Here is a 25,580-nt window from a genome sequence, read left to right as displayed (position 1 = left end):
GCAAATGTGGCAAGAGTCTTTGTAATTATCGAATCTGGGTAACAGGTTTATGGAAGTTCATGCATTATTTTTTCATAGTTTTGTGTAAGTTCGAGGATTTTCATAATTTTTAAGAACATTTAAAAAGCATTTCTTGTCCAGAAATATCCCTAAAAGGACTCTGTGAAAACACAGGAAAAGGAAAAAAATCTTGCATTACTTAAAAAATGAAGTATGAAAATTATAAAATTGACATTTTTATCTTTTATACAGCTACTCAAAATTCCATCTAATATTTTTAAAGAAAGACCCTGCTAAAATTTTATACTAAATAATGACTCATAATGTTCTCTTCCAAAGCAACAAAATGCATGTGCCCAAAAGACATGTAAAAACAGGTGTGCCTTTCACAAAAAGCAGCCTTTTTCCTGCTACAAATTTTTAAAAACTCACAATATATTTTTCTATCTTAAAGGTTTTTTAAAAACTATTTTCCTTCTTTAGAGAAAACTATGAGAGACTAGCACAGCAGAATTTCTGCAAATAATACAAAGGTAAAATACAGAGTGCTTTCTCCAGCCAAAAGGACGAACGGGGGGGGGGGGGGGGGGGAATGAACATTTCAAGAGCATTTTGGAACCTTATTCCGGCTTCCTCTTTGCTCAGCTCTCTTTCTTCCCCAAAAATCGTCACTTAACTGTCAAAACAACTCTTGCCCATTCTACCTGATAACATTCCCAAGCTGCGGTTTTCCCTGGATTCACTCCACGATCACAAGCTGCTCAGAGAGCACCTATCAAACGGAATATGATCATCTGCTCCTTCCTTTCTTCCTTTCAGGGCAAACTGCTGTCCATCAGGAGAGTAATTAATGGGTTTATTATGTAGGAAAGCGTCATCCCATCAGTTTGCTGTCTGGTTTGAATAGCTCATATCAGCTCTTCATTCATGCCAAGTATGCTCCCTGTCCGGAGAGATGATAAAGGCGTTCCTCCTCTGGATTCTTCTCTCCCTATTCACAGCCCAGCGTACCAGAACTATGTGTTGCAGAGGCACGAGGAAGACAGAAGAAGAAACCCCCTCGTCCTCTACAAAAACGAAGCCAAAGGACTGAAAAGTTGGTAAAGGGGGGCACAAGGAAAGCACGAGACTGCAAGAGAAGATCTGGGCTTCGGGGCGAAATAATTTTTTAAAGCAACTTGATTCTGGGGCATGTGTCATTCTGAAATATGGACAGCAGAACTTTTCCGGAAGGTAAAAACATCTATGCAAAGGGCCCGGATTCCTCATTGCTGAAACAGTCCATGAATTTTTAATAAGTTCAGAACACTCAAGTTGTCTGGGGTCTTGATCTGCTGTTATCGGATAAAGGAAGGCAAAATTCACCCTCTAGCTCTCTAATCCTATCCAAATGGAATCTTCATCTTCTGCGTGCTGTCTTAACTAATGCCACAGGATTACCGGGAATACAGAGAGAGAGACGCTGCAAGAAATCAAACACAGTGGAGAACGAACACACGCAAGCAAAGTAGAGAAGGCATCTCAGGGACCAGAGCTTACTATTTCCAGCCACAATTAGATTACTGGGCTTCAAACACACCACCGCCAGGTAAGATTTAATTTTATGACATTACTTTATATCCTGACGACTGAAACTAAACCTGCTGATGCTGGGCACGAGCCAGTAGATTTGAATTTCATGCGATCCTCCCTTAAGCTCTATGCAGATTTAAGCCTTCGGAGGTAAACACTTGTTTTTACTTATGCTGCATAAACTACTCATTCCTAACTGGATAAAAACAGCCGCAGAATCTCATTCATTTTTCCACTGGACATGTCCCACCTTTGTCTTCAGTTTTAAAATCCCAATTTTGTTTTATTTAATAGCTTGGGGGGGGGGGATGCGTGAAGAGAGCCCTGAATGGGGCACAAGAGCCATTCACAGATGTTATATACCCGACATAGTCGGATGCAATTTGTTTCCTGGGGCACTTGGTAAAACAAAAATTAATGCACTTTTAATGTTTTTATTAATGCAAGAGAATAAAGCTCAATAACTGATTTTTATCATCACAAAACAAGAAAAGTGGTGATGTCACTCTCATTCACATTAAAGAAAAACAATCTCTGGCAAACCAAGGTATGGCTCCGCAGTAGAACGGGGTTAATCTACCCTAGCAGTCCTGGGCATACTGCTGGAACAGACTAAATAAGGACATTTTTCTGACTTAACAACAGAACAAAAAGAGGTCTTTGAGGTATCTTAATATTTCAAAAGCTTTAACTCAGATCAATGGTCCAAAGAGCAAAATGTAAAGAAAGAACTACTGGGGCCATCAAAGAATTTTAAAGGGTACAAGTGCCTTTGAGAAATTCCCTAGAAATCACTCCATAATGAGACTTCTAGACTGTCTTATATGTATATTTTTTAAAAAAAGAAAAAAAAACAGAAAAGATAGAATTTTAATTCCCTAGATTTTTAGCCAAAATTCAACTATATTAGTTTGCATATAAATTCAATAGGACAAGTTCAAAGCTTAATCTTTCCACAAAGAAGCCCTAAAATAAATGCATTTCTAGTGCCTTAGAAGACAAGAGATAAAGGAAACAATAAAAGCAAATCACACTTAACTTTCCTTGTATTATCAGATCATCTGTTATCAGAAGTAATTATTCAGTATCTGTCTAAAAAAAACCAGTCAAGTTTGAAATTCTTCTCTTCCATTTCACTAAATTCTTTTCTTTTTTCAAAGCCTAATGAATAGCGTGAATTACACGATCCCTTCACTCTTTTCAAAACAGTCCATAAAGAACCTTAAGTATCATCTTTTGCATCTGACATCATTACAGAAATTACTTATTTTCCAGTACCAAAGGAAAGCAGCAACCTACATACAAGCAGTGACGGAATAATATGCCAATTTGTCTCAGAAAAATCCTCATTTCAAAATTTCAAAATAGTTGCTTTGTATACAAGCCCTAACTAACAAGTATTGTTTTTACCTACACCGGACTTACCTGAACCCTTAAGGGTTCTTTTCATCTTTTTTCTTATTATGATATCATATTTGATAAACTGACATGCTTTGAAAATAGGCCTATATTTTTAAGTGCAAAAGATCACTATTTCAACTCAATAATTACGGAGTTTTTTTTAAGTAACTTGGGCAAAAAATGAGATTCACAATAGTATGCTCAAACAATTTGCCTCCAATAAATAGAGCTGAAGGGGGGCATTAAATTATACTCATGAAGTCTTCCGGATTTTATTTACTCTGTAGAATGTACACCAGTTTGGGGACCCCGCTTCTGTGACTTCTGATGACAGTGATGGACAGACAGATAATACCCTCCTTCCCTGAGGCCTTTGTCAGCATCAGTCCCAATTTCTTTTCTTTCCTAATCAAGCTTTTTTCTCTATCATACTGCATTCTGAATAATAATTACTGAGGTTTAAATAAAGGCTTTCAAAAAAAAATTCTACAGCAATTTGGAATAACCTACATTTTCCTCATTTTAGTGAAAAAAGTGAAGAAAAAACATTAACTACTTTTTAACACATTTGTTAATGATGTGTTGAAATGCTGAAAATTGCTTCAAAGTCAGCATCTCATGAGTACAAATGGATAAGAAATTTTATGCTTATATCTGAAGATGTGGTTTATTTATGGGAGTTTTTCCCTTGTGTTGATAGATTTAGCAATTAAAGAGATTTTGAACATTCTTGGGAAGTATTCAGTGACTGCCTAATTGTTTCTGTAATTTAGAATGTATTTCATGCCCACATATTATATAAAATTATTGTATTATGAAAGTGACATAATTGGGTAATATTGGATTCTGTCATAGAAATGGAGCAAATATTTTAGCTACCATATCCTTACAATGATATCTATTACTATACCCACAGATTCTGCTCACTTCAAATCATCCAAAAGTTATAAAATTTTGCCTTAAACCATGAGAAAATAAAAGTAGCTATATAGGTTAAAATAAAGTATATTTCATGTAGTGTCTTTGTTGACCTTTTTTAGACCAGCATGTCATATTTGTCTGAAATAACAAGCAACATAATTTTGCATATGAAATTAAAAATGAATTTTAGGTATATTTCTAAGTGTTAACATTTTAAATTAAAGGGACTGGCACTACATAATATTTTTAACTCAATAAAAAAAGTACTGATACCTGGATTATTAGAACTCTCAATTTTTGACTAGGAAATTTTGAAAGAATTTCTCTCATTCCAGTATAATGGCAAAATTTTTCAAGCTTAAGTCAAAAGGGTATTTCAACTAGCCTAGTACATTTGTTCCTCATTATGGTTAATTTTCTTTATGAAATGATCAAATTTGAATAAGGATGATGGTTCATCATGGAGATTCATCTCCTCTCCAGCTTCTTCCTGCTGAGAGAGAATAATCTTTGGTTTGTGACATCACAGTCTGTAGCTGGGGAAGTGGCTGTGATATCAAACAGATGATTATATCCTTTCAGTGTGAACTAGCTACAGAAGAGACATGAGCACTGTCATTTCAAGTCATGTCACAGAGACACTACAGAGGCGCACGACAGGAACCGAATTAGAAGGATGCTTTCATTGCATTTGTCACTTTTACAGCATCAACTATTAAAGATAAAAGTGCCATTTCACAGCTTACTTCATTAATAATTTAAAAGAGGGAGTAAACATCGTGTTAATAAAACTCAGATGATAAAATGGAAGGAAGGAAAGTACCAGTAAGCTACCAGACAGTAATGGAAAAGGAACGTAGAGAACAGAGGAATCTATGCAAATTTCACCCTGGTCCCCAGAGACAAACTGCTACTCTTCCCACAGTGGGAATGAAGTGCTCCAAATGAGAAAGGGACTCCTAAGTCACACAGCGATCCCACGACATAAGTTAGTGTACAGCATATCAACTAGTATGATAACATGGGGCAGGGAAGGGTTGTGAACATCCTTTTAAGAAAAACAATTCATAAAATAAAAGGAATAGCTCTTTAATAAGGAGAATCACTGTGTTCTATCAAAGTCTTCAAAAAATTGCAGAAATAAAAGTAAGTTAGGACTTAGGGCTCAACAAAGAAGACCACAGGAGAGCTCTTCTTACCAACCCATGTACATAAATGAACCATCTCTCCTCTACGTCTTAGGCGGCTCTGGCTGCAAAGGACAAAGCAAAACCACCGATTCTTCTGCGTTGAACACATGTGTAGTTTATCCCTTGGTAAGGTGCAAAATAGCAGTCATTTGTGTCAGCCTCCTAGAGTCAGAGCCTATATAAAGATATTTTTAAATAATAACTCATGAATATCTACAAGGCAAACTGACATTTGTTATCTCCAGTCACAGTCTGCTTCAAACGACGGTGTATTAGAGAATTATTAAAGCATCTATCCAGTCCTATGTACTGGCTAATGACTATCAGCTGATTGTCAACAGTTGTTTGAAGATCCTGCCATCCTCCATGTTTCACGTGGCATTGGAGGCATTAGTAAAATAACTCAAGAATCCAGATCGGTCAGAAAACATTACCACCTTTATAGACCTAAGGCTTGAGGTTACACTGGTATCTTTAGAATACATACGCCCTCCTATTTACTGCTTATCACTATATTCATGTTGCATTGAATCATGTGTTCTTTGAGTAGCAAAAGTCGGTTTCCAGTTTAATTATCCCAATAAAAATGTTCAGCTGTTTATAGAATCTTCTTGGTGCAATAGCCTAAATATGCTGGTTGGTGTATAATCTAAATCTATCAGGCTTCGTGCATGACGTGGTTCTTTACCAGGTCTCCCTTCCTATGTGTTGCAGAGACACAGTCCTCTGCATGCAGTAACTGTGGGTAAGCTGTGGTGATACCTACAGAAGAGTTGTCGAGGAACTTTTACAGCACTTCTGATAACACTTTTTTTTTCCCCAAGAGAGGGAGGCGGGGAGGGGCAGAGGAAGAGGGAGAATCTTAAGCAAGCTCCATGCCCAGCACAGAGCCAACCTCATGACCCTGAGATCATGACCTGAGCCGAAATCGTCAGACACTTAACCAACTGAGCCACTCAGGTGCCCCTGATAATGCCTCTTTTATAACACCTCATTCAATTGTATTGAAAATCCATTTATATACTTATCTTGCCTACTAAAGTCTGCATCCTTGTGGGTGAGGGCCTCAAGATTGAGGACCACATCTCATTATTTCCAAGCACAGAACTAGTTAATCAATAGCTGTGTTAAAATGAATGTGAAAATGTGTCTTAAGACATTCTCAAGTACAAGCTCATCAGAAAGGTGGAAGAATGAGGATTCTAAAATATACCCCAGGTTCACTGGTAGTGAGAAAACAGGACAAATCCAGGAAAGTCTCAAGGAGGGAACTTTTTGGAGGAGTAGTACTGAACTAATAGCTATGAACAAATCAGATCTGTTAAGTATACTAAATAATATCATGAGGTTACAAATACAGGATAGGAAATTAATCCCCTTTTACTTTTGCTGTATTTGATATATGGCAATCACATTTTGCCATACCATATTGTGATCAGAATTTCTTCAATTGTCCAAGAGGATCTAAATAGGTCTTGCTGTTTGTTCAAAAGTGATTACAGAAGAATTTGGATAAGCATTTTGCAAGAGAAATTGAGGAGATACTAACTACAGTCAGCTTTCTGATTCATCCAAAGATAAGAGTGGGGGAGGTAACATGCTTAAATATTTTATATTTATTCTGTGTTCTCTCTGTGTGAAGAATAAATCTATGCAAGTATCTAAGTCAAATTTCCTTTGAGTTTGAAAGCCACGGTATCAGATTTAACAGATAAATCTGTATCAACAATGGTGATCTCTTTCAAAGCGAGTACAGGCTAGAGCCTATGCGGCACATTATCTTCTATGATAGAATCCAAAGTAAGAAGGTATTCAAGTAGGCCGGCATTGCTCGAGAATCCATCAACATGTGGGCTGGGGTGGAGTCAGCTACCGTCTCCGGAAGTGCTCAGGGCACGTGGACAAACGCATTTATTGAGCCTGGTTTGATAGACACAGCTCGCGATCTTTTTGAGCTTCCACACCCTCTCTTTTTTTTTTTTTAGCAGTGTTACATTGTTTCAAACAAGATCTTAGATAAAACATCAAGACATAAAATACATAAAAGCAAGACCTAGAGCACATAAAACCTGGTTGGGTCCGGACAGAAAGCACAGAACAGCCCCTGTCGTGCCATCTCTCCTGCGCCCTCCCCTCTTCACTTCTTGGAACAGCTCCTAAAGCGCATTTGTTGTAATTGTTCTGCCACCGAGAGGATCCACAAAGGTATTCTTCTCTATTTTAACACACTTGTTTGATTCCATACAGACCTTGCCACTTGGTCTAAAACTCCTGGCTGGAGTTACGTCAAGCAAGAGCTTTTTCTAGCCCAAGTGGGCACAGGCTGCCAAACACGGCTGCTCAGACATGCAGAATGCTACTCCATTACTCTGTTGTCTCAACAATGACCAGGCAACCAAGACCTAGGATTCAAATAAACTACAAGCAGATAAACAAGGATTAAACGTCTATAATTTGGGGCGCCTGGCTGGCTCAGTCAGTGGAGTATGTGGCTCTTGAACTTGGGGTGGTGAGTTTGAACCCCCGAATGGGCGTAGTGTTTACTTTAAAAAAATAAGTAAAATGAATAAAATAAATTCATTCTCCTACTCCTTAAAAAAAAGAAAAAATAAACATCTATACTTTGGGTTAGAATAACCTAGAAACAAGCAAAATTAACAGCATCTCAGAAAATTATATCATATGCAATCAAGAAGTAAGGCATGAAAATGAAACAAGAATTTGTCATAATGGGACTCCCAATTCAGCGTGAGAAATCAACAGAATTCCATTGTTGGAAATACCAAGAAGCCCCCCTTCATAATATTCTTCCGCCTATAACACCGTGCCAAACATTTTAGCTGCCTTGAGTTGATTTCAGATTTGTGGGCTCTTGTAATTTACTTGACTTTGAGAGAGAGACAGGGCTCAAGTATTAGGAATCATACATCACTAAATGTTCTATCTGACAGGATATATTACAGGATATAACAGGATAAAGCAACCTTTTTCTTAAGAGGAAATACCCCCGACACGTGCAGTTACGAGGACCCACTAGTTATGTGATTTGTGTCTATTCATGGAGCATCTCCAGCACTATTCCTCGTTTACTAAGGAATTCTCTTGACTATTATTCCAAAATCTCAAATGATTCTTATTTTGAAGCCAATCTCCAAGTGAGCAATGTCTTTTTTCTCCCTAAAATGCTTTAAAATATTTTGAAATGTATTCTTGAGATTTATTTTAAAGTATTTTTTTTAAAGATTTTATTTATTTATTTATTTATTTGACAGAGAGACAGCCAGCGAGAGAGGGAACACAAGCAGGGGGAGTGGGAGAGGAAGAAGCAGGCTCATAGCGGAGGAGCCCGATGTGGGGCTCGATCCCATAACGCCGGGATCACGCCCTGAGCCGAAGGCAGACGCTTAACCGCTGTGCCACCCAGGCGCCCCTATTTTAAAGTATTTTATTAGGAATTAGTTCAAACAGATGACCAACACCCACGTACTTACCGCCTAACAAATACCAACTTTTGCCATTTTTGCATCCGATTTTTTTTTTTTTTTTACTGCCCCTCCATAAATAGGTCTTGGAAGAAAAACAACTCTGCAACTTTATTCCTTGAGATAACTACGTCAGGAGCCAGCTATAATTTACACATCTTTATTAAGATTTTTAAGTCAGGAGAGAGAACTTCTGTAGCCATAATTATACAGCTATCTTCATTACAAATATTTTATGTTAGCATAAATACCAAGACCAAGACATTTTTAAAAAATATGTACCCTTCCTATCTCAGACACCCAACCAAACTTTTGAAACAAATGTCCTAGACCATAGAACCATAGGCTAATTTCTTTTCCCACATCCTCCCTACCCCCTCCCTGTGCCAGCCTCCTGTGGCGAAGTGACATCCTGAATGGAAGTAATCAATATTACAAGGTCCCTTGAGAAGAAAACCAATTCTTACCAGTAATTTCTTATGTAGCAAAGACATACCTATACTCATGGTTACAAAGGCACAAACTAGTTATAGCAAGGTTTACATCTTGTAAAATGAGTAAATAAAAGTGTGTTTGGGGCTCCAGTTGGTACCAAAGAGCTAGAGAAGTTGAAAATGTGCATTACCTCACTGTAAGGGCAGCCGGAAAAACCCAGCCACTCCCCTTTTAGAAACAAAATCCATAAAAATCATAATAACCACATATGAAGGGAACCCAGAGGCTGGACTCCTTACAGTGAGAGAGAAGCATGCCTTCAGGATAACAATGAGAACGAGCTCCAATATGCTCACCTTCAAAGACAGGGTTTCTCCTATACTGCTACCTCAGAAAGGCCGTCTGAGGGACAGTCCAGCACGTGCTGAAGATGAGACAGATGCCAACAAACCCTCCCCTCACCGTCACTCATAAGCACATAAGCCACTGCGTGTCACAGTAACTTCCAATGTTGCGCAGTCACCTGCTCTCGGTAGGAGGCTGGGACCGCATACTGAGAATCGGGCTGTTGTGCAACCCGGGGGCCTCACGCAGCACAATCCTATGCTCGCTCTCCCTCCAGGACGCTTCGAAAGACAGAAAGAAACGTCCTGTATGCAGAGACCCAGGGCAGACTGGCCGTCCCAAACAAAGCGGCACCTATGGATTGGCAGTATTTCCTGAGCACCCCTGAACGTGCTGCGGTTCTAGACTGTTTAAAAATCGGAAACAAATCCCGAAATAAAAATTAAATTATACAGACTGGTCCCTAAAGAGTCTGAGAAAAACAGAAATCAGCCTGTCTTTTCCTTTCCCCTGGTTCCTACACCCAAGAAACATTAGAAGGCCAGAACTTACAAACAAGAAAACCAGTGGAGTAATACTTTTGCCCAGAAGCCTCCATTCTCACAAGAGCAAATGTGAAAGAAAGATAGAAGAAGGAGATAAATGTCCACATCGGGCCAGAGTAGGGAGTAGGACTAGCAGAACCAGGCAGACAAAAGAGCAAATGATGGGTGGGGCCTTTTGGCTTATACAACCGTCCGGGTTGCTTTTCGATCCTACACAAGCCTGTTTAGGAAGGTCTACATACTTGAGAATATCCACAATTTTTAACTCTGAAAAAGTCATCTCGACCTCCTCTCTGCATACCAATTTGACTAGAGTTTACGCCAAAGGACACAACTCCAAGGGAATCAACTCTCAAATTCCTCTCCAAAATAAAAATTGAATTCATTGGGGGTGCCTACTGCTGTGACTCAGACACTGCACTATGAACATACAGAAAAGAAATTATCTGAGCAATTCACCTCCAAGTATCTACAGCTTTAGGTTAAAACCCAACCTATATGAGCCTCAGCGCCCCCATCTGAAAAGTGAAAGATTTGAACCAAACGCCATCTAAGATTGTCTCCAGAGTGTGCATTCTATGCTGCCTTTTGAAGACTGAAGGGAAAAAAGACACTGAAGATTCAGAACACACCAACTTAACTGACAGCAGTTCACTTGGCACTCTGGGGAATCTTAAAGGGCATGCGCAGAGAGGCGATAGGGACCTTAAGTGATCAAGAAAAAAGCAACTTACATGTGGCTGTATATTTTCCTTATGAAAACTGCTGGTCAGTAGAATAGGAGCAATTCGAGAGATTTTAAACTGGAATTAGAAGAAACCATTCAGATGAACACTAACTTGTTCTAGCTATGAATTCATGATGCAATGATGTTTTGAAACCCAGAGAATAAACTAACAAACAACTCACTTTTTCGCTATGATTTTGGGTGTTGAAAAAAAAAAAAGCTTAAAGATAACAGGGAAGAAAATTTAAGATACTCTCGCTGAATTAGTGCTTTTTTTAAACGACACCATGGTAAACTAGAATGGCTCCTAGCAACCAGGCACAGTGGGGAGGAGACACCAGGTTATCAAACAGGTAGAGCTGAAGATACATGATTTTAAAGTTACATCAGGAGCGGCAAATTCTTATTTAGGAATTATACTGTAGAGCTGACAGACACGCACACTCCTACACAGAGTGGATTTAATAATATTTTTGTTAGCAGCGTACCCTTCAAGCACCAGTGCCTGGGAATGTTGTAACTTGACATGACCTTACCAAGCAGCCTGTTCTAAAATGATGTCACTTTACCTGTCGCTTTCCTTACACAAAGGTGCCCTGGCACATAGTCCCACACATGAACAGTCCGATGGACTGCCTCCCAAACAACGTCCCCTCCCACGTCTCCAGCTGTGGCCTCACGGCCGCGTACAACGTGAACACGAGGTACAAATGTTAACTGTACACGTATGGGTTTCCTGAGAGCGGTGCCAGGAGAACAGGCAAAGCATAAACGAGTACATAAAGACCTTGGGCATGACGACGGTCAGTCAGGTACCTAAATGGGAAAGAAAAGAGGACAAAAGAGGCAGACATCTAAAGATAAAACTTGCCCCACAACCTGGCCCATTTCTCATTATGTCTGTACACAGAGAGAACCCCAAACTACTTCCTGCTCTAAGTCAAGGTACGGGCAATTTCCACAGCTAGCTCCCAAATCCCTACACCGTATGCCAATTAAATCTTCAAGGGTAGTTTACTAACTTGCAATACCATGGACATTGATATTATATTATGTGTATCTAGATATAGATATAGATCTATCTCATGGAGTGAAACCTAGCCAACCCTAAAAATGTTATCACTAGAACCTCCAATCAAAACTCAAAAAAGACTAGCCTGGGATTCAGAAACACTTTGTAAATAAGTACTCTCTACATTAAAATCAGAATCATCAAATTGCAAAAATGCTCAATGGGCTACTGAGGTTCAAATGGGTTTATGTATGTCTATACATCACAACTTCTAAGGCTCCTCCAAGCCCTGGCAGCAATCCCTCTCGGTTTTTTCTCAGAATTATGGGGAGAAGATATCTAAATAAAAAATCCAATAGGTAATGCGAAAAATATTAACACTAGTGATGCCTTGTCACGCTTCTGAGTATACAGCAGATGAAGCTCGTTTACACACCCACGGCACACACAGCTTAACACAAAGCAGCTCTTTTGCTTGAGCTAATAATTACCAGCAGTCAAAGAAAACTCATTTCCATAGTAGAGCTCCTGAATACCTCTGTCATAATACAAGTCAGAGAGATGAAATGAATCCATATTTTGCTTTCCAGATTTTTCAGTTTAAATGACACACATAGCTAGTAATAAGAGCAATGTTTCCACTGTCATGACCAGACCAAAAGGTGCCAAACTATCCCACGATTTTTTTTTAAAGTAGCTGAAAGGGGTACGTGTGAGTGTGTGTGTTGTGCACACGTCGTACGCATTTTGCTGTTTCACTACGAAGTGGGGGCAGGGGAAAGAACTATTCCCACGCTGTGAAACATCTCGTTTTCCACAGAATCTACCAGTAGAGCCTACCGCTGCACAGCCGACTGTGCAGAAAGCAAGAGCTCAGTATAAAGAATACTGGGTTTTGGAATCAGACTGACAGAAATTCATACTACGGTTCCATCCTGTACTAGGTATGTGACATTAGGCAAGATATCTAACTCCCTTGAGTTGAATTTGCTTCCTCTGTAAAACTGTCTAATACTGACCTTGCAAGGTTACTTTGAAATTGAAACGTTATACGTAAGTACCAGATACCCAGCCAGGGGCTCTAGAAATAAGAACTGCTAACACATTTGTTTATGCCTACACCTCTTCTACCCCTACCCCCCAAATTAACGTAGTTACTGTTATTCAGCCTAATCCAAAAGTTGGCCCTGATAACATTTCCCAACAATGTTGCCTTCTCCATTGCAAACTACTGCAAGATCACTCCCTCTCCATTCAGGCCCCACCCAACCCCCTACTCTGATGACCCCAAGAATTAGAAATGCTGTGCTCTGGGGGGAAAAAAGGAGGAAATAAATGAAAATATTTCTGAGAATAGCTCACTACTAAAATCTGTTCTGGAGCAACACAATAACATATAGTTAAAAAGCCAAATCTCCCAAAGATGAAATGCAATTTGACAGCTAAACCACTGCCATAGAAGTCACTTGGAATGTAGCTACTCGTTCACTCACACACGCACACATACACACGCGCGCTCTCACACACACGCGCTCTCACACACGCGCGCTCTCACACACACACACCTTCTTACTCGGTAGCCAACAAATGCTAGGAGATAAAATAAGCATTTTTTAACTGATTAATGAGGAAGATATTAAAGTCAATTACAGATGTTTTACCTTGTTTCACAAATGTACCTTCATTCACCCTATTTGTTTAATGTACGTGCATCTACTCTTTAATGAAATGCACAGAAGGGTCAGTGACACAGAAATATCATTTATAATTTACATTTATATATACATTTACAGCTCTACAAGAAACCATAAATGAAAAAGGTGAAGTATATGGTCATTATAGCTTGACCTCTTGTCTCAGGCAATTCTTAGCCTCATTCTTAGAGAGCTGGTTCCCCTAAATCTTTAAGGAGAAACAAGATTTGCACAGACTCAAAATATTTCCAAGATATTATTTACTGTCATTGCTTTAATTTATACCCAAAATGCCTTGACACTCCTCCCTCTGGTAGGTGAAGCTCAACCCGCAGCCCGAGTATGAGTGGGGTCAAGTCACTCGCTTCTACTGAAGAAAATGGCAAGTAACTTTACACTGGAGAAGCTTGGCAGACACCATCTTAATCAAGTGATCAAAATTAATATTGTTAGTAAGAAGTCATATTGATATCACGTGTCCACTGATATGACCCAACAAGAAAGCCACATCACCATCTCCCAAAATCTACCACCAAACCACGAGAAAACATCAGAAGAACCCAAATTGAGGGACATTCTACAAAATACCTAACCACTATTCCTCAAAGTGTCAAGTCCAGAAAAGACTGAGAAACTTACAAATTAGTGGAAACTAAGCAGATTTAACTTACAGCGTGGATATCCAAACTTAACTTACAGTGTGGTATCCAAAGTTGGAACAGAAAAAGAACATCATTGGGGAAAAAAATGGGGAAAGTCAAAGTCCATAATATAACAATCTTAATTTCTTATTTTTGATAGATGCGCTATGGTTACGTAAGATTCTAACATTAAGAGAAGCTAGATGAAGGGTATATGTGAACTCTCTGCACTGTCTTTGCAACTCTTCTAAAAAATCTACGAAGTATGAGAAAATAAAAAGTTCAAAAAATAAATAACTGGTCCTTAAGGTCACTTAGTAGTAACTGAACCCACGTACAAGATATTCTGCAACTCAACCACCTTCCTCACTTGCTGAAATAGACTCCGTCGGCCTACAGAATGAGCTGCTTTTCACTGAGCAATATCTCCTCGGGACTTCAGGCCTTGAAAAGGACACAACTCTGATAGCAGACACAGGGCTTTCTGATGCACTACACCACACCCAATAACCCCACACAGCAGCTTACTCATCCACTCTGCAAGCTTCATAGCTGCAAACCGTGTGCTGCGTACTGTGCCATATGCTAAAGAAAAAAGACCTGCCCTCAACAGACATACAATCTGGTATGATCGGCTTAAGAGCAATGCACTCAGAAAGCCTCCCTGACCTCTGCAAGCTGAACTGGGTGCTGTCCCTTGATTGTCGCACTGCACTCTGGGCCTCTCAAATTGAGTTGACCTGTCATTGTCAATTTCCTCATCTCTGTCACCTCACAAGTGGTATATGCCAAGAACTATGCAGGGGCTGAGATTTTATCCTGTCTGAAAGATAAGAAGCTAGCCCATTACTGTTTCGTGGATGTTGGCGGAAGACCTGAGACTCCCGGATCACAGACCAAGGCCTGGATTATTCTTGGCAAAAGTAGTAGCCGCGGCTCTGTTTTCATTTGCGCTGGTTCCCCTTGCCCGCTCCATCTCGGGGGGGGATTTCAAAGAACACATTGTGGAAGCATGTAACACATGCCATGGACGACATTTCAGGAGAGGAACACTAAGCTTAGCGGATTCACTGCTCTCGCAATAATTGGAAGCAAGCCTGATCTTTGTCTGGGGGAGACGTTACCCCCTCTCGCATGGCTGCTTGCTGCCCCAGGTAGAGAGCAGTCAGGGTCCCGCCTTCTTGACACGGCCATCAAGCACATGCAGGAATGCTCAGGGCCTGTGGTACACTGCCTCGCCCAACAACCTTCTGTACGGCGGGAGTAGGTTTTAGGCACTTCCGTACTCTCAGCACCCGGCTCGATGTATGACCCACTGGAGGATGTGCTAATTGAGGGATTAGAAGCCGAATCTGAAGCCAAAGACAACTGCTCCATACTGTCACCATATACACAGTCACTTAATCTTCTAGTTTCATTCTGCTCGTTTCTAAGAAGTGTTCAATAAGGGAAGCTCAAGAAATGTTCAGTGAAAGAATTATCACCAAGGATTATTCTAGCTCTAAAACTGAAAGTTTCTACTATTCTCTAAACGGCAGAACACCAGAAAGCCCAGGTGCCCGATTGGCTGACAGATGTGACTCACGTAGTACTCCCACCACGGAGGGAGAAAGTCAGGATAACAAACTTAGCATTCTATTAATTTTGGTTATTCATAGTTATTCATGATAACCTCAAATTGCACTATAAGTTTTTATAAAGATTAAACTCTATGAATAGAAGACAATGGGGCACCTGGTGACTCAGTCGGTTAAGTGTCTGACTTCGGCTCAGGTCATGATCTCAGGGTTCTGGGATTGAGACCAACGTTGGGCTCCCCACTTGGCAGGGCATCTGCTTGCCCCTCTGTCCCTCCCCCCCACTGAAGGTGTAATAAATTTTTAAAAAATAAACAGAAGGCAGAAAACTCTCTATAACCACAGAATTCAGAAGGTAAATACTAAAACTACATAAATTATCCATGTAGCTAACAAGTAGTGGATGAAGAGATGAAGAGAACAGTTAAACTTTCTAAAACTTCATGATTTAAAAGACCAGCAGTATTAGTATGAAAAATGGAATGTTTCCCTTCGTGTACAATACATAGGAGGCAACATTCAAGGGCCAGTGATGACCGAGAGGTTCTCTACGAAGTCCCTTTTGCAAGTGCCAAGTAAACATCTAAGAGGCAGATTTAATTTCCAGGAAGAATGCTCACCACAAATTATGGGCAGTAGTATGTTGACATCCTCACTACTCTTTCGGAAACGGACAGCACACTCAGTCACTAAGTTAGCAGTACGTATTGATATTTCATTTACATCAACCTCATTCTTAGCTGAAAATTCTGACACCAATATAACATCCTCATAACCAGTCCTGTGAAGGCATTCTTTCCATTCCATTTTGGGTATGACAACACACTAGGAATACACGATGGAGTTTCCTACAGGTATTTTAATCTTTTGAGGATATTACCTTTTGATCAGAAAAGGTACATTTAAAGGTTTTTTTTTTTTTTCCATCTAAAGTATCCAATTAGTTTCTTTTCTCTTGCTTCAACAGTGTTGGATGGAACAGACCCGAGGACAATGAGCTCCCCTCCCCCAACACACTTACACAGCATATTCTAACCCAACAGCTCTCTTTTCTTCGCCTATGAAATAATTACTGACTTTTGTACAGCACTTGATCATTTTTCAAAGAATTCCCCATGACCCTCACAACCACCCTGTCGTAAAGCAAGGCAGGTATGATTTCTAATTCAGAGCTTAAAAAAAAAAAAAAAAAAAGAGGTTTCAAGAGTTTCACTCCTTCAAGGTCATGTACCTAGTAAGTGACAGCCAGAACCATGACCCGGAGGAGCGGACACCCACCAGTCAAGCGCTCCTTCCGGTCCACCACCAGAATACATTACCACACTTCAGCTCCACTTACTGCAACAGGACTTCACTTTCACAATCCTAAGGGTTATTAACCTTAATCCCAACTCAGAGCCTCTGAATTCACGTGTTTCATGCTTTTTATAGCACAAGAGGTTGTACGCTGACCTTCATTAGGCTTTACCAAATAACTGTTATTCTACCATTATTATTATTAAAGATTTGTTTATTTTAGACAGTTAAAGAGAGAACAAGTGAGCGGGGGGGGGAGGGGTAGGGGACAGAACCTCAAGCCGACTCCCCACTGTGCGCAGAGCCTGATGTGGGGCTCAATCCCAGGACCCATAAGATCACGACCTGAGTGGAAACCAAGAGTCGGACACTCACGGACTGAGCCACCCAGGTGCCCCTCCTTTTGTAATTCTTGTTACAGTAGCCTTTATTATAAAACTTGGACTTTCCCCATTCTACTTTTCAGTACTTTACGGAAAGTATTCTATTAATAATCAGGCTTAATCTTCTTGACACGATGAAACCTTACATATCAGTTTTATATCAAATCTCACCATCACGTAATCGGAACCTGTTATTACTATAGTATCAATTACAGTTAGGAGAATACGGAGGGAATGCACTTTCTCTAGAGCAAGTAAAGAGAACCTTATCAACTTCCACTTAAATAGGACATTGATCATGAGCCTTTATTTGCTCGGCTTCCCCAAACTCCCCTTTAAATTATGGCATTTCTTTTTTTCAAGGATGTATGAGTCTATATGAATTAACAGCCAGGAGACAGCAGCAGTTGAGAGGAATATGCTAGATGCTATTAGAACGTAGCATGTAGATTTGATATGCGGCTAGTTAGACGTTTAGCAACCAGAACAGTATCAGGAATACAAGTCAAATTCAAAAAGATGCACTCATATCCTCTCATTAAGATATTTCTAGTAAGAATAATCTAAATTATCTAATAATCTAAACATTCAATTATTAAAAATGAGCTGGAGACCTGTAGTCACTGCCAGTGATCCAATGGCCCAGCTCGGCAGGATAAGGACCAGAAAGGCAGCCGCATAGCGGCAAGCGCGGATTGTGACAAAACGGCTACTCCGGGACCAAAATCGGTCATCAAATCAAGAATTATCTTAGTGACTTTAATTTGCCACGAGACAAGCTTTTAAAGGGGACAGATCACACTGGATGAAAGGCAGGTTCCCCTGGAGATACTAAAATCCAACAGGGGAACTCCCTAATGACAGATTTTAATGTAATGGAAGCACTGAGCAAATCAAAGACAAGACCTGCGGAAATAAAAATAAAGCTAACATCAGAAGCTCTCCACACGAACCTGTCTAATGAGTATAAAATGTCTCTCCAATGACTGATGAGTATTAAAAATGATGTAAAAACAGATCCGTGTGCATGAAAGGCTTTCCAGCTGATGCGATCCTTGATGACAGAAAGGATTAGAAGATAAAGGTCAAGCACAAACTATTCAAATGAAAACAACGTTACACAAAGCACGAAGGGATCAATATTTGCAGGGTCTGATAGTATTGAATTTGCTAAAAAGTTTATAAAGACACAGGCCAAAAGCATAAAGACCTTCTAAGACTTTTCCAGGAAGACACGTTGGGGAAAAAGAAAATGAAGAAAGAAAATAAGGTGTAAGCTAAATTAAGGAGCTAGATGCTAAAATGAAACCTCTAGAAAGCTGAGTGCTGAAATTCTGGGATGACGTAGATGATCAGACCTGGTTGAAAAGATCCACACTTCCTTTTCTCAAATCGTGGAGAAATAAAATGGATAGACTTTTACCAGAGGAGTTAAAAAAAAAAAGGGGGGGGGGAGTAATTCTATTTAAAGAAAAAGCTAAGAAGCACTAGATAAAGGCGAGGAAGACAAGAGTGGTAACTTACAGCTAAGGAACAAAGAAGTGAGGAGGGAGGTACCAGGAGAGGTGGGGGGAAAAACAGCGCCGAAAGATATCATGGAGGATCAACGAGAATCCCTAAACAAATGGAACTGAAAAGGTCAGAGATTTGAAGGAAGAGGGAGAGGAATTAAATCCGCCAGGGAAAGTACAGTTTCATGGCAAAAAAGTGAACATGGAAGAGGGACGAGTCACAGGAGGAAAAGGGTGCAGCTGGACCAGTAAAAGCAGACAAAGGAAAACCTGTCGGGAAACAACCAAAAAGACCCAGTGGCGCAGAGACCAGGAATCTGGCAAACCCATTTCTAGGTATTTTGTGGCTTTTATCTTTGAAGATCTGAAAAAAGAAAGTCAAATTAAGCCCACTTCAATGTCCACCTGTAAGACAGATTTTTTTTGTGGCTTTGCCTCTTTTTGTTGTTGTTACCCAAAGGAAGATGATTATTTTTTTTTTTAGGGCAAACATAGTTTTGTTTCTGTTATTTCAAATGATTCAAATACCAAAGGGAAAGTTCTTCTTCTCAACCGTCTTTGTAATGAGAATATATCAGTAAAAACTGATAAAAGGCATACCATAGAAAAAGAAAAAAAAAAAAAAACCGAACTGAGTCCATGGGGACAAATACAGCTGTCTTGCTGCTCCGTGGGCTGCTAGAGCAAGAGGCTTTCTTTTCCCTTTTAGTCTAATTGCTGGCAAAAGAATATGGGGGGATGGGGGATCAAATATCATATTAAAGTCTACCCCTCAAAATTAACTTTTCATAAATTTATATTGTAGAAAATACATAATAACTTGAAATGAAAATATGCATGGACAATGATGCTGACCAAATTGCACACTAATCATTTCATTTGTATTTGTTCCACTGAAAATAAACAGAGCTTACAGACTTGCACATAAAAGATTTTTTCCCCACATGTTTATCTTCAATATTGCTCCACTGCATTCTGCTTGCACTGTAAACATTTTTCTAACTCTGGTTATCTGTGACTTCTTGAAAGGAATAGATAGAGCCTATGGCATGAATTCAATGACTCACCACTTGAAAAAAAGGGGGGGGACTTACTTAAAGATCTAACATCTTATGTCTGACTATAAGTGAGAGTAAGAACTGCAAGAACATTGTTCGAAAAGAAAGCTGTGGGTGCAACTCTGTTTCAGAGGCTTACAGAAAGTCCTGAAAAGATGTCTGAGGACTCCCAATCCTACCAGCAAAAGTGGGACTTCAAACAAACTAGTCCCCTCTTCCTTTATCCTCCACTTGGAGGAATAAGACGGCAGTGCCCACGGCCAGAGACCAAAACCACGCAGGCGGCGCCTATATGACCAAGGCCTCGGGGTGCCGAGAAGGACTGCTTCTCCCACAATGCTCCCCATGGTCCGTGCAGGTAACTGAAATCCTATCATTAGAAATCCATTTTCAGACTTCCCTTGTCTAGAGAGACACATAAAAGAATAGGTGAGATACAATTTAAAGAATAATTACTCAACAAATGTAAGTAGACCATCCAGGTTAAGAAATAGAGGACTGTCAACATCACAGAAGTCCCCCCACCCCGACACCTGCTACACGCCCTCCCCAATCATTACCCCTCACCTCTCGACTAGAGGGGACCACAATCCTGAGTTTTACCATAATCATTTCTTTGGTTTCCATTTTACCATCCAAATATGCCTCCCTAAACAACACTGCTTACTTTTTCTTGTGTGTGAACTTTAAGTGGACACGTACGGAGGTATTTGTGGCTCTGCAGTGCTCCTTTTACTTTACGGCGTGTTTGAGAGACTCTGCCGCCCATTTATGCATTCACTCCACTACGAATGGACACCTGAGTTGCCCTCACCTGTGGCTCTTCTGATCAACATCGCTACGAACACTCACACGTCTCCTGGTGCAGGTGTGCTAGAGCTTTCTACAGTGCCTTCCAAGGGTCCAAGAGCTGGACCTTTGACTTTACTGGAAAATGACATACTACCTTCCTAAGTGAATACATACATATACGTACATACACGCCAACTCTCTGTGCAGTAGAAATTCACTCTTTGAATTAATTACTCGTCCTCAAAGATTCACTGTTACGATGTAAATCCTATTAGGAAAATAACACATTAAGCTAGATGTATTCTAAGCAAAAGATCCATCTTCAAAATGGCATTTGAGAATGGGACCAGAGGTATACACACCACACAGCTCATTCTAGAATAAAAAATAAGGCATGAAGTCCAATCACCCTCTGTCTTCTGTCTCCTTCCAGGGCATTTGCTTAGCTAGGCTATCGCGATTAAATCCTACTCTCCACCCCTCTACCTGCACACAAACAGCAGAATGAATGGGGGAACAACCCCTCTTCTTACCTTACACTCATGAACACCAACTCCAGTGGGCCTCTAGTACCACCCAGCAACCAGACCAGTTTCCTATTTCGTTCATTCTCCCACCCTGTAGACAACCACTTCTTACCTTCTACTCTCTCACACTTCTAGTAACTCCTCCGTGACCCTTACTCACAGCATTCTTTTTTTTTTTTTTTTAAAGATTTTATTTATTTATTCGACAGAGATAGAGACAGCCAGCGAGAGAGGGAACACAAGCAGGGGGAGTGGGAGAGGAAGAAGCAGGCTCATAGCAGAGGAGCCTGATGTGGGGCTCGATCCCATAATGCCGGGATCACGCCCTGAGCCGAAGGCAGACGCTTAACCGCTGTGCCACCCAGGCGCCCCTACTTACAGCATTCTTATTTCACTAAGAAAACAGCAGCAGTTAGAAGGGAACTCCTCAAGTGCCTGTCGCATCAACCCACCTACCCGTATCCCTGCCTCTATGTTCCGGCCTTTCCTCTGATCACAGTTCAACAACGCTCGGAGGCCCTAGCAATGGGTACTCCCACCACCTGTATAATATGGATTCCATCACCACATGTGGACCAAGGAACATGAATCCAGCAATTCTCACCTTCTCCCACATTTTTTTTTGCCCTCTTTTCTGGTTCGCTCTATCAACAAAAAAACATGCAGTTACTTCTCTCATCTTTAAAAAAACATGTCTTGACCCACTTCCCCCACCAGCCCATCACTCTCCTTCTGATTATAACAAAACTCCTTAAAATGAAGAGGTGTTTACACTTGCTGTCTCCAGTGTCTCTCCTCCCATATTTTTAAATTCCCGCCGCTCCAACAAAACTACTCTTGGCCAAGATCACTAGTAACCCCGCGTTGTTAAAGTCAAGTGTCAATTTTTGGATGTCATCAAGTGCATTTGACACAGATCCCTCCTTCCTGAGAACATCTGAAGATACCAGTTTCCTGGTTTTTCCTTCCACCACTCACACTCAGTCTCCTTTGCTGGTTCCTTCTCATCTCCCTAACCTCTAGACACTGAGCTGTCCAGTGCTCAGTACTTTTCTACTAATAACCCCCTTGGTCATCTCATGCAGCCTCATGACTTAAAATATCACCTACAGACTGTCATCCCCCAAATGTCTATCTCCAGGCCAGACCTGGTCCTGCACCCCGGGGGTCTACATCCAACAACCTACTGGGTATTTCCTATTGGATGCTGTGCTGGGGCTCTTCCATTTGCCACTCCACATTCACCCTCCTCTTCCTCCCTGTTCTGCCCTAGGAGGTTGATCTATATGGATGACAGCAACACGCTTCCCTTGCCCTCTGGATGCTAATAGGTTAGGATTATGGGAAGCCCTGGCAGGAGAATAAAGAAGAAAAAAAGTATAAGACCAGAGTATTTATTTCACCTGTCTCCCTCCCTGTGGAATCACCTTCACCGGCTACATCCTGGAGCAAAGGTGATTCATCTTCTCAAGGTCAACTGCTCTATAAGAATCTCTCCCCCCGAGTTTCAGTAACTAGGGATAGTAACATCCTGCCATTTCCTGCCCTCCCAATGCTCTACTATCTATGCACTCTCCCCACATCCCACCCATACTTGTGTATATGATGCCTTGGTTAAAACTTCTTTCTAATTATACTGAGCAGGCCATCCATGTCCTACAAGAACTCTGACTAACGCAGAGGTCAAACTGGCATCTCAACTTTGACACACGCAAAACTGAGCACTGCCCACAGCTTGACCTATCTCAATCAATGGCAGCTCCCTTCTTGTAGTTATCAGGCCAAGAACCTGGCATCGTCCTTATACATCTTTTTATCTCATACCCCATATCCACAAGTCCTGTATGCTCTTCCCTCAAAATAGATCCAGACGCCAGCCATGTTTCACCAGCTCCATGGCCACCACCCTGGCCATGGCCACCATCCCTGCTTGTTTAGATTGTTGCAATAGCCTCCAACTGGTCTACCAACACAGCAGACAGAGAGAGATCCCATTAAATATAAGTTAGCTATATCACGCCCCTCTTCAAAACCCTCTGGTGGCTGCTCACCTCACTCCGAGTGAAAGCCACCATCTTTACAATGGTCTACAAGCCTCCCCATGATCTGGCCACATATACCTCTCTGACCTCATCACCTACTTGCTCACCTGGCTCCAGCCATGCTGGCCGCCCTTGCTAGTCTCTCTACTCCCATCGCAAAGCCTTTGAACTTGCTATTCCCTTAGCCTGCAGCACTCCTCCCACAGATACCTTCAACGCTTACTCGCTCACCTTCCTCAGGCCTTTATTCAAATGTTGTCATCTCAGTAAGACCTTCTCTGGCCACTCTTTCTGAAATTGTAACAGCCTCTCCCCACTTTATTTCTATCCCAAGCAATCATCACTATTTAACATCTTTTCTTTAACGTGTCTCCACCCTGTGGAGTGTTCACTCCAGGAAGAGGGGTTTTTGTCTGCTCTGTTCTTTGCCATATGCTCGGCCTCTAAAATAATACCTGGAAGTAGTGGATACTCAAATAGTTGTTCAGAACTAGACACCATTCCGTCAACTGGTCACAGTTAAAGAGTCGAACAGTACTATGTGTTGGCAAAGACAGCAAACACTAGCAATCCTAGCCCACCTCCACTTTGGAAAGCAACTCGGCTATATCTAGAAAAGTTTATGAGGTGCACATCTAACAAACTAGCCACGTTTTTTCTGGGCTGTGTATTTATTTACCCAAGTGAATATGGTATACTGCAAGTCTGCGACTCTGAGGAGTATAGTCAGCCTATCTGGAGAATATTAATATTTTATGATCACAGAAGGAAGTCCATCTCTCAAAAGCAAACTAATACAGTCCTACTCCTACAATGAAGAAAGAATGGCGAATATCCTCAGGCATAGGACATGGTGAAAAGAAAATGATAAATCACCAGCAGAGTGGGAAAAAAATAAAAGCACGTATCAGACGATGTGACAATTGTCATCGTCCAAGAAATCAATCACAGATAAACAAGGCACCTGGAAAGAAATCAGTAAGCAAAGACAGACCACAGGAAAAAGACACAGGAGACCCAAATCGGGTCAGGTTTTAAGTTATAAATAAAATGCTAACATAACCAAAATCATAAGCCAACTGGGCATAACCGCTAGGTCAGACTCGAATTCTGAATTGCCTTCAAACATTCATGCAGGACCTTGCACGTGCCAGACACTGTCCCGGTAACGAACTACACACTTGGTTCAACGAAAATCAGGAGGTTTGCGTGTTAATCTTATGGCCGTACTTCAAGTTTCCCCTACGTCCTTTAGCAGAACAGCTAACAGAAAGTGAAACTAAGCAGCCCACCTTTTACCTTTCTCCCACCTTGAAGAAAAAGTGCTTAGAAGCCTGTAATTGGCCAAAATTCAGGCCACCAGAGGCAAGTACTCATGTGACCGGCAAGAAGAGGTGTCAACGGTCCCGAACAGTCAGTGAGTTGGATGCCAACAGCAAACCCCGACTAACGGGGTTACGGTGTGTGTGGCACACAGAGCAAAACGACACCAGGCTGAGCCTTGCTCTTCTCACGCTCACACAGTCTCTCCACTGACAGTTCTCTTTCTGCTCAAAGGGTTTGACTAAGTCGGAAGAGAATTCATCCCTTTCGGATTCTTACTCTGGTACAGGCACTCAAAAATACAGGCAGATGAGAAAAAAGAAAGGTTGAACTCAGCGGCAACATAAAAGTTGGGAGGAAGAGGGAATTCAAAGCGAACTGTCTGAAAATCTTTACGTCTCTGCTTCTCACCTCCTCCTCCTTTAAAATTTTTTTGACCTGGTGATATTTTGTTGTTGAGGTCATCGTAGACTCACAGAAGACTTTAAAGAAACAATACGGAGAGGTCTCCCGTCCACTTGACCCAGTTTCCCCCAGTGACAACATTGTGCAAACGGTAGTATAATATCACCACCGGAATACTGACACGCTGACATTGATATTACCCACCAGTGCTGCTCAGAGTTCCCAGCTTTATCTGCACTCGCTTGTATGTACGTGTCTTAAGTTCTAGACAATTCTATCACTTGAGCAGGTTGTGTATCTACCACCACAATCGAGATAATGATCAGTAGCAGCACCACGAGGACCCTTTATGTTAACTGTTTATAACCACATCCACCTCCCCCAGCCCTATCCCCTGAGAACCACTAACCCATCCGCCATCCACCCTTTCACCCTCATGCCACACCCTAGCAGAAAGCAGCCATCTGCACAACCAGGCCTGCTCCATTCCTTCCTGCCACTGCTCTCCTACTCCCCAGCCTCACACAGCTGCACAGCAGTCAGGGTGGAGTCTGGCCAGAGAAGGAAAGTACTGCATCTTATGAGAGAAGACTGTCCAAAAGCAAAACAGAAAAGTTTTCACGTTCAGGTGCACAGGTCTCTGCGATGTGCATATCCACTAATATGCATATTTCTGGCTATAAAAGGGGAAAGAACACATA

The 25,580-nt window shown here is 41.1% G+C and overlaps 1 protein-coding gene and 1 pseudogene across 1 annotated transcript in view; one reads left to right on the top strand and one right to left on the bottom strand.

Annotated features, from left to right (window-relative positions):
- Window positions 1-25,580, bottom strand: part of AVEN (apoptosis and caspase activation inhibitor) — a 165,048-nt gene that overhangs the window by 97,408 nt on the left and 42,060 nt on the right. The window lies entirely within an intron of this gene.
- LOC113241909 (lupus La protein-like) lies at window positions 17,926-18,984 on the top strand (annotated as a pseudogene).

Source organism: Ursus arctos, unplaced genomic scaffold, assembly GCF_023065955.2.
Source record: "Ursus arctos isolate Adak ecotype North America unplaced genomic scaffold, UrsArc2.0 scaffold_36, whole genome shotgun sequence".
Taxonomy (NCBI): Eukaryota; Metazoa; Chordata; class Mammalia; order Carnivora; family Ursidae; genus Ursus; species Ursus arctos.
The sequence above is the reverse complement of the archived record's forward strand: the minus strand, read 5'-3'. Positions and strand labels throughout refer to the sequence as shown.